The following is a 10419-nucleotide window of genomic DNA, read 5'->3' as shown; positions in this document are numbered from 1 at the left end:
TTGTTTGTTTGTTTGTTTGTTTGTTTGTTTTTTCCCTCATAAAACAACCTGGAAACTTAAGTATCATCCCTATTTTCTTTGATTACATGGAAGACCTTTGCTCTAGCTTCTTAAGTGAGCTGCAACTCTCATCGCTCCCTTGTTCATCCTACAGTCTTCCTGGATAAGGCGGTATCTGCTCTGTTTTTCTCTTCTGTAATGTGAAATAGCAATGAAGGAAGAAACATGTCTTGTTCACTAATGCATCTGAATGCCACAGGAATCTTTCAAGGGTCAAATTAGCTGTGTGCTTTAATAATAAGCTATTGGTGCGGTTGAATAAACAGCTAGTTGACCCACATTTGTAAATTCAAAGAGAAACTAGTCTATACCCTTGATTCTAGTCCCTGTCCCAGCAGTGGGAATAAAAATGAACAGATGCAAGGTAATTGCCTTAATAAGGCAGGAAATAGTTGTTCTTGTTGACAAGAGATTGGGTGAGATGGACCAATGCCAAGAGAAAGGTGCTGAAGCAGACCACGTAGGCCAGCGTGGTATGAGTGTTACAGCCAGTAACTGGCTATAACATGGAAATTAAAAAATAAGCATTAACTTTATGTGGAACGGAAAGGATTCACTACCATGTTAGTGAAGTATAGCTTCTTGTCATTTGTTTATAACCAGTATAAATGTTAGTACTGTTGGATAGACAAATTTATTTTAAGAAACCTTTAGTATTATAAGAAATATCTTATGGGAAATTGTGTTTCTCTCTTTCTAATATTACTATTTTATTTAATCTGACAATTACTGCGCATTAAATTATTTATTTTTACTCTTAAAGTGATTGTTCTTCATTCTTCAGCATCTCCAGTCTTTCAGCTGTTTGAGTTGGAAAATAACCATCAGAATTCTTAATGCTGAGAGTTGTATGAAGCATCTGTCTGACACAGTTGTACACTCAAATCCATATTTGTTGTTACTTGAGTTTTAACTGATCTTGGGAGACAGTCTGAACCAAATTATTAGTTCACATGGCTCTCATATTTGTGGTTAATTCTGACCCCATCTTGATTTGTAAGGTGTAGCATTGGCTGTAAGAACCATAATTTCTCTTGATGCAACATTCTATGCAGCGTACAAATGGAAGAGATGTTCCTTCTAATTCTAACATTGGGGAAGGATAAAATCAATAGTTTATATGGTTTGTCCCAAAAGGATCAGGTTATGAAAATACCAGCAGCGAAGAAATAATTTGTCTTTGAGATGCTGCTTGATCTTACTGCTCTTACTAAGATGACTGAACCTGCCCTTGAACATTTCTTTATCTTGATTCTGTTTCTAAGAACTGAAAAATAATATAACGATTATGCTTCTTTGTTGCGGTACCCCTGTGTGCATTAAGAATCAACAGAAAAAAGGAGCCATCCTTTTTTTTTTTTTTTCCCAGCCATCCTTCTCTGCCCCAGTACCTTTATCCCAGCAGTTCACAGGAAAGAAGAAGGTGGAGTTCAGGCAAGATGTTCACCAGAAAGTGTCCAACCTTACAGCCTACCTCATTGAAGAAAATACCAAAAAAATGACAAAAAGTGGTTTCTGGTTTTATATATTTGAGGTAAATTGATCATGTAAAAGAAAATAACCACATAATTATGACTTCATCCACTGGGGACAGAGCACTCTGAAAACACACTATTTCATCAAGTTAGATATTTTATGTGAATGTTTAATGTTAATTTTAATAGAAGGAGTGTGGGTAATACTTCAATGGTTGAGGCAACTGAGACACTGTTAAAAAGGAAGATAAAAGATAGTTCTGGTAATTCAGCTTGTGGAGTGTGCAGCCAGCACTTTGAAATCCCATGGCAGGCAGCCGTCTCTGCGGCCACAGTAGCTGGTACAAATTTTGGGCAGATTCAGCTGCCTGTCACTGCAGCAGTACCTGTAGAGTGCTGCCTGCACCATGCTAGCAGTGTGTCTGCATTCATTTTCATAGTCTTCTAAATGGTGGGAATTTTTGTTCTACATGCATTTAATTGTTTGTTTGTTTATTTATTTATTTCCAACTGGGTTAAGACTTCACTCTAAGATAAGTAGTATTAAATTAAGGGGGTGGGGGTGGGGGGCAATTTGAGAAACGAGTTATTAATCAAAAAATGTACATCGTATAATGTATATATCAAGCAGGCCAGAGAAACTTTGGAAAAGAGCAAACGGGCCTAACACGGGGTCTATGCTTTTGTTTAAAAAACCAAACACCTTCAAACAAACAATAAAGGGTGTTTTTATTGCATTTTTGTAATTTCTAGCAGTAGTTCTGTAAGACACCTTTTTAAAAAAATGTACAGTGAAAGTCCAGAAGAATGTGCAGCCTCAGTTGTTTCTAGTAATGATGCATCTAACTTTCTATAGAGAAACGTTGTCTTACAATGGCAGTTGCTACTAATTCCTCCTGGTTTAATTGTCCTGTACCCTGTCCATATGTCTTTCTCTAATCTCCTTTTCATGGACAGATTTGTCTCATTGGAAATGATGGGCACGTGTCCTAGTGAATAAACGAGAGAGAGATGTTTGTTTGAAGACCCGACAGCAGAAGTACAATGGTTAGCAAGGCTGTACACATTCAAGTAAAAGAGTGCCTTGGGAGCAGAAAATGTCTAAGTTATCAGGACGTAATCATATTCACTGTGCTCTTCAGCGTTGGTGATATTTTCCTTCCTCTTGGGCACATTGACAAGTGCATACTCTGACTGATTATTGCCTTTAATCACAGAGGTTTCATGTTTTACATCATGGTAGACAGTAGAGTACCACAGCTCGCTGGAATTCATACAGTCTTTTTTGTCAAAATGTCCCTGGGAGAGGGGAAGAAAGAGAGAGAGAGAATCAGTGTGATTATACCTTGAAATCTGCAACGTGAACAAATCTGGTGTAGCCAGCGTGCTCATGCAGTGGTGTTGAGCAATGTACATAGTACTGAGAATGGTTTGTAAATCCAGTCATTTCCCTACTGTGCTGGCTGTGGCTGGACACCAGCAGCACCCAACAAGTACACAGCTGGTGTGGGTGGAGGGTGGAAGCCTGACCCTTGTCCTGAGGCTGGACTGCTTAGCGGCCTGTTATGTGATAAGAAGCTCATCACCACACACACACATACAAGGGAGCAAGCACATCAGCACAACTTCAGGAGGGAGCCTGGATCATTCCCTGCCCCAGCTTCCCCTTGGGGCTGTTCCAGGAGAGGCATCATCCCAGTGAGCCCAGGGGAACATCCCACCCAGCGAGTGAATGGAAGAAGGTGGGGATGGAGGGGGAGTTACTAAAGGTATGGGACATAATATTATTGATGCATTGGAGGGGAGAGCATTTGGGGTTTTCACAAGATTTAACATGAGATATTTAGGGGAGTAACTAAAGGGAACGGGTCAGGCTGATTTGCAGAGTAAAAGGCATAGAAAACCAGAGGAATACAGGGAGGGCCAAGGGAGTCGCAGCCAGCTGCCAGAGAGACTGTAGGGTCTGAGAGTCAAGTAAGACCCCAAGTGTGTGTGTATGGATGTGTCTGTGCAGGAGACACACTGTCCTGGAAGGGGCCCTGGCCTCACAGGAGATGCAGCGATGGCTAACCCCCTCCCTGGCTGCCCTCATCTAAGGCTCTCCTTGAAAATGGAGGGAGGTGAAGGAAGAGCCGTTACTGAAGGAGGAGGTAAGCTTGTGTGGGTAAATGCCTTCCCAACTCTGTTTAGACATGTCCCTCCTCTTGCCTCTTGAAGGTGTTTGCTAATGGGTTGTGGGTGATTGTGCATCTAAATAGCTATAGCAGGATGACTCACTACATCTAAAGGGACAAAGTGAACTGATTAAGTCCTTGGAGGCAGAACTTAAAAATTTGTTTGCCCTGATGCTCTTGATTTGAACCCACTGGGTAATAAAGCCAAGGAGTAAGTACAGGTTTTATTGTGTTATCCTCTATTGTCTACAGGGGTAGTAATATTTTAAGTGGGTGTTGCTGAGTTCATGCTGACATTTATAGCCACCTTTCCTACTCTGTAAGTGGAATAGAGGTCTCTGCTTCACAGGTTAATAAAACCAAAAGGTTTGCTTTTATTTTTCAAACTTAGAAGTGAAAAAGAATTATTAGAACATAATTCTTGCAGAATCTGTCTTGGATTTTCCCAGTTTATATAACTGATTTTGTCTGTTTAGATTTTGCTCGGTGCGAAAGATTTCCTGATCTTGAGGACGCTTCACTGAAAATAATTTCTGAGTTTTGATTTGAGGCTTTATAAAATTTTGAGATTTAGAAATTCCAGAAGTTTTAAGGAGCAGAGCAATCACGGTGGACTTCCTTCAGAAAATTAATTCCCTAGTTACCTGCAGGTTTATGCCTCTCTCCTCCCCCACTGTCTCTTGCAAAGACTTGGGAGAGCAGCAGTATTTCTCCTAATGTGCCTGTTAAGTGAGAACAGGTAGGGTCTTAATTTTTATGAGTGATTCGCTCCAAATCTGCCACGATTGAGTCTTGTCCCACATCAATCCACTGAGTGAAGTCTGAAGTGCCTCTTGTCCCATCCAACATATAGGTCTATCCAAGACTTGCTCATAGCCATATTTTCCAGAAACCTTCCAGTCTACAAGTTTTGAAATGCTGTTATCATCGACCTCCTCTTATCAGCCGGGAGACTGAAGTGCAGATGTGGGGTGTTTTGTCCCACACACTGATGGTGCAGAAGAAGGAAGCATGAAGAGTCTTGGATTTCATTAGTCTTTCATTATTCACAGGCCAAGTTTAATACTCAGAAGGGGCATCTCTCCTATTGCACGAACAACCCTCCCAGGACTGTCTTCAAACCTCACTCTGGGGCTTTTACTTAGGATAAAAACTCTGAAATCTAGACAGCTACTTGGCAGGTTTCCCATTACAGTTCCACCTCCTCATCCTCTCTTCCTCCACAGTCCACCCCACACTCACATGTATAAACGATGATCTCATTTAATCACACCCTTTTCTGTCATCTTGCCCATTTTCTTCAAAATTTTCTGCGAAACACCCACATATCTGCCAGGCAGAAACATTTTTTTGTTTTTACTGATGTCATCTTTATAAAAAAACCCCAGCAAAACCCAACCAGGTTGGGCTGCTAAATGGTAGTGCTTTGTTCTGGGGTACATAGGGCTTCTGGTGACTGTTTGTCATTGGTGACACAAGAGACAATTTCACTTACCCTCTGCTAAAATGAACTCTTTAAAAAGCAGAGGTAGCAAACCACAGGTACTGAGACCTGCTGCCTCTCGGAGCCCAGCGTATTAACACAGAAAAACAAGTACACACGACTGTGAAGTGCATCGTCTGTCAAGTGGCTGCTCCCCCCTCCACTGCCTTCACGATGATGAGTTTGGGCAAAGGAACAGGGCACACACCAAATTATATAGTTACCTCTTCAATTACCTTGGGATGCGTTGCCAGAGCTCCTGAACACTGCCAGAGCTCCTGATTCTAACCCCAAAGCAGGGAAGAAAAATGGACTGGGCAATGTGTTTTATCATGCCAGTCTTTCCCGCGTGTCCTGACCTGCAGTGCAAACATTTGATCCATTCTGGTGTATAAGAAACTAATGTTCAACCTGACAGTGCATGTTTTTGTTGTTTTGTTTTGTTTTCTTTCCTTCCTTCTAGATGCAGTGGGACATTGGAAAGGGAAACCTTATTCTGTTCCAACAGAGACTTAGCCATTCATTGTGATATCAGCTATTGTTTTACAATGGGAAGATTAACCAAAACCTTTTAAGCCTCCAAGTATTAAATCTCCCTTTGTCTTTCAACTGAAGACTACTTTTATTACTAAAGCTAGTTGTCAATAGTCCAGTTAAATGGCTTTTTATTAGAAGATGTCATGCTGAAACAGAAACCTTTTGTGGAAACGTGCCAGTTTTCATGGAACTGTACGCAAAAGAATTTACACTGGCTACCAGAAAGCTGAGGGGAGAAGGGAAGGAGGAGGAGGACAGAGAAATACTCTCACAAACATAACTTGCCCAGTCTCTGTGGACACTCATCTAGGACACAATTGTGAGGTTCAACCTCCTGAATTGTCTGATTCAGGCCAGACAGCGTTACACTCAGCCTCAGAAATTATGAAGGTGTGCTGCGGTCTGGCCACTAGCTGTCTGAGAGTGGGGCTGCTGTCATTGTATGTACACTGTACGTAATATATGCATCTAAACTACCATTGTTATAGTTTATATACATATATTTATTTCATACATAGGCTGATGTATTTCTGTATCCCAAGCAAATACCCCGATTACAGGCTTTTGTCTCTCCTGCGGGAACATGATGGATACCTTGTCTTTCTGACACATGGATGTTTTGGACTCAGTTACCCCAGAGAACAGCAAAAACATTCACTTTCAGTCATTACCTTGATGGTACTTGGTGAATATCTGTAGGTCTGTGCTGAGGAAAGAGGAAGAAAACACATGTGATTGTCATTCTTTGGTGCAGTGACAGGACACAGATTTTCTGCAGCACAGGATTTGCTCAGACTTACAGTCCAAGCACAGGCTGTGCAAAAGCATGAGCTAGTGTGACATAGTTGGGGAAAGGTTAAATCTCTGAGGGCTAAGTAGATCTGATGGCTTTTCAAGATTTATATTTTTCTCTAGTTGACACGCACTTACGTCATGTAGTGCTGTTCATTGATCTTAATAAAACCTAGGTGCGCAACATTTTGGGGGTATTTTTGTGGGTTTTTTTTGTGCTTTTTTAACTTGACTGAAATCAGTTTTACATCTCTTAGAAATTGCTGTTCTTGCTTGCTTGTTCTCTGTATTTCAGCTTTATGGTCAATGCAGCCTTCATTCTGCCTGGGATTGCTGGCTGGGCGCTGGGGTGCAGAGGCACTCCATGATGTGCTGCGTGCCTGAGTGTGCACGGGGTGTCTGTGCACATGGGTTCAGTGGGCTTGAGCTTTTCTGGAAATTTGTCTCTCTGTCCCATAAGCATCTAAATGGCAGAGGGTGGTTGTTTGCATCATCCTTTCTCAAAGCTTTATTTTTATCTGCCTAGCTGCTTCTTGTTATGGGGTTGATTGAACTATTTGTTGCTCCTGTAAAATTCCAGAGCTATGCTTTCATTTTTGCTTCAGAGAATGGGTTTTTTTAAGCATACTAATTTTGCAACCTGATTGAAGGAAAGACATTAGTCGCTCAATATTGCATTAAAGCTGCCATCTTAGAGAACTTGCAGTGTTTTGTGCTGACTTGACACTGCCATGAAATTGCCAATGTACACAACTAACAAGAAGCTGTTTGAGAAAATACAGCAACTTATGAAAGTGGGAGAAGCATTATACCATCCTCACATGAATGGCTTTACCCACTGATGGAAAAGGTAGCAGTCTGAATCGAAACCAAGACCTTGTGATTCACATGACCACACGTGATCCTTGCTACTATGTGAGTTGTCCCTATTTGCATACTTAATACGCAGAAACTGTTTTATTAGGAGAATACCTCATACTAACGACTGTTCAGAAAAAGTCCTAAACTGTGTTTGTATGTGGGAAACAGGGACTGGCATGTGATCAAACGCAGGCTGTGCTGTGCTGGCAGCCCCCTTCCTCCTGCATGCCGCCACCTCTGCAGGGGTGTAGCAGAGGCACCCTGCAGAGTGAGTGTTCCCCTGCTGTAGTTCAGGTGCTTGCAAGCCTGAGGGCCCAGCTGTGACATAGGAAATCCTAAGTTCACCACTGCAGGAGGGAGCTGTGAGGTGGTGGCCAACACACGCATGGTTTAGGAGGTCGGGGGGGGACGGTTGCCCCCTCACACTGCCTTCTCCAGAAATCAAAAAACCCAAAGAGGCACCAAATAACCCAGTGCAGTGGGGCAGCGAGAGGGCAGGTGCACCCCGCTGGATGTAAGGAGGTTTTCCCCTGCTGGAATGCAAAATGCCTGGCTATGGCTGCTGCTTGTGGCCATGCCCATGCCCACCGGCTGCCTCCGCAGCAGTGCTGAGTGTTGGCGAAGGGCTCCCCTGTGCCCCCACCCACACCCAGCCACATCCCTCCTGGGGTGCTCGAGGAGCCTCTTTACTTACTTTCCTTGTGGGAGTATCTTTTTCTCCTGGTGAAAGGGTATTTCCACCTAAGGTATGGAAGTAAGGGTGGGCAGGTTAGGTCTGGTGCTGGTTAGTCCTCACTCCCCACTGCCGGCCCCTGGGCACCCACGGTGACTTAAGGAGACGCCTCCAGCAGCTTTTCAGACAAGTCAGTTTATGCAGCTTCTCTGCCTCTGCCCTCTCAGCTTTTGCCATGTCCTGCCTGGGAGGCAGCCCCAGGCAGGCACCGAGCCCTGCCCTGGGAGCTGCTGGAGCAGGGCCTGCCCCAGGCGAGGAGAGGCACAAATCACAGGTCCGCGGGTGGAAGGATGGCAGGGACAAGCCAGCAGCTGATGGCAGGTGTTACAGCATTTAGCTGTTCCTGCAAAGTACAGCCTCCATACCCCTGGGGAGCCTGGCAGTAGCTCAGCAGAGTTGGTAGGTTTGAGCAATCAACATTTCTGGGCTTGTTCATATTGAATACCTCCAGATGGGTGAGTGAGCAGTAAATACTGGGACAAAATCGGAGAGAACCAGCCCCATCCTCTCCAAAATTATTCACATCAGGGTACTTCTGGCATGTCTTGGTGAAAATCAAAAGAAAGAGAAACATGGCAGTTGTGTAACCCAAACTGCAAACCTGCGGGTGAGTGCAAGGCTAGTGGACAGGCGAGTGGCTGACACGCTAATCTCCAGCAACCAAAATAACCTGGAAGTATAGTCTTCTGCTTAAAACAGCAAAGACTAAGTACTGAGATTACCTGGTAAATTTAACATCCTTTAAATTACATGCAGGTTGCTGTTACCAGGCTTTTTGGTGATAAAAGATAGGCTTGCTAAAGAGTGCACTATTGCTTATAGTTTACAATCTTGTGCTTGTAAATGTATGTAGAGTAATTTACAAACATTTTACAATGCGGTATTGATATTTATATATTAGTTTTACATATATAATAAAAACTTGCTAGGGGACTGTATAGCTGCCAAGTTGTATGAAGTTGGGGAATGAGCCCAACTTGCCTGTGGAGGTGCATTATGAGTCACCCTCTAATTTTCATATGCTTCTTCTTTCCCAGGACTGGAGGTAAATAGGTAATGACACCATTCTTTGTTGCTGTTGATACTTTCCTTGCTAAACTTGTGCTCTTAGGTCTTATTTCTTTTATGTACTACCTAATTTCAGCAATTTGTATGAAATAATTTCTTTCTTCGTGTGCCCCTGGTGTTCTTATCAGAGTAGCAGAAAGTTTTGAAAATATTAGTGAACTTCCTGACATTCTGTGTAGTGTCAGGATTTAGATCACTTTTATTACAGCTGGGTATAAAGATAAAGCTAATCCTACAGCATTCTTTGAATTGTATATAGCGTTTTGCCTATACTGAGCATAAAGTCTTCTAGCTTCGTTGGAGATGCCAGTGTGAATGTTTCATACAGTTTGGTTCTAGAAGTCCTATGAGATACATTTAAAATAAAATATGTATGTATATCTTATGTATATTTATAATATACATAATTCACAAGTAGGAGTATATCATAACTTTCAGGTATCATGAGTTTGATGTATTTTTGTTTTCTGATCATCTGTTTATTCCACCTTTTCTTGTTTATATTCAGTTGCCTTCTGATTTTTTAGTCCCTCGCTTGAATGGAAAGGTTCCTGGGCTTGGATAGCTCCTCCCCTGGACTGTCAAAAGATAAATAACACATGTTCCCGTAGCAAATTAGACCTGTAAACTGCTGCACAGCCCATAGATAAATTCTTCTTATTTAGTCAATAATGTGTAATCCTGTGGGGAAATATGTCACGTGGTCTAGGAACTGAAAGCTTTTCTCAGCATCTGCATTCATACTACAGACATGCTGGCTCCTTTGAGGCAGATGCCCAGCAGTTAGAGGAGGAGAGCCTGACTTGCCTGTGGGCTGGAGGGTTTTTGTGGGGGGTTGGCTCTTGTTGAGTTTGTTTAGAGGCAATTATAAATATAGCAAAAATGCTGGGAAATAGTTCTGAACAGCAGTCTCCAAAGAGAAGAAATGTGGCTCAACTGTTTAAAATAAAAACAAAGGCAGAATTAATTTTCTTTGTTTGCAGAGTAGCTGTATGAGCTGTTGTACAGGCTCTGGAGGCTGTCACGCTCAGGAAGTGGCCAAGCCAAATATAGAAGTGCCACTAAGAGTAAGCTCTCCAAATAGAAGGGATGAAGTGGCAGACTTAGGAATATATAATAATAAGAAGAGATGGTCAAGAAATTAAATACAGAAGAGGCAGTGAGGTCTATGGATAAAAGGTGGTGTCTGAAATCATTCAGCTCCCAGTTGCGACATTTTCTTCTAGCAGCTGCAGC

This window comes from Athene cunicularia, assembly GCF_003259725.1.
Source record: "Athene cunicularia isolate RWA chromosome 1 unlocalized genomic scaffold, athCun1 chr1_part1, whole genome shotgun sequence".
Classification (NCBI taxonomy): Eukaryota; Metazoa; Chordata; class Aves; order Strigiformes; family Strigidae; genus Athene; species Athene cunicularia.
The sequence above is the reverse complement of the archived record's forward strand: the minus strand, read 5'-3'. Positions refer to the sequence as shown.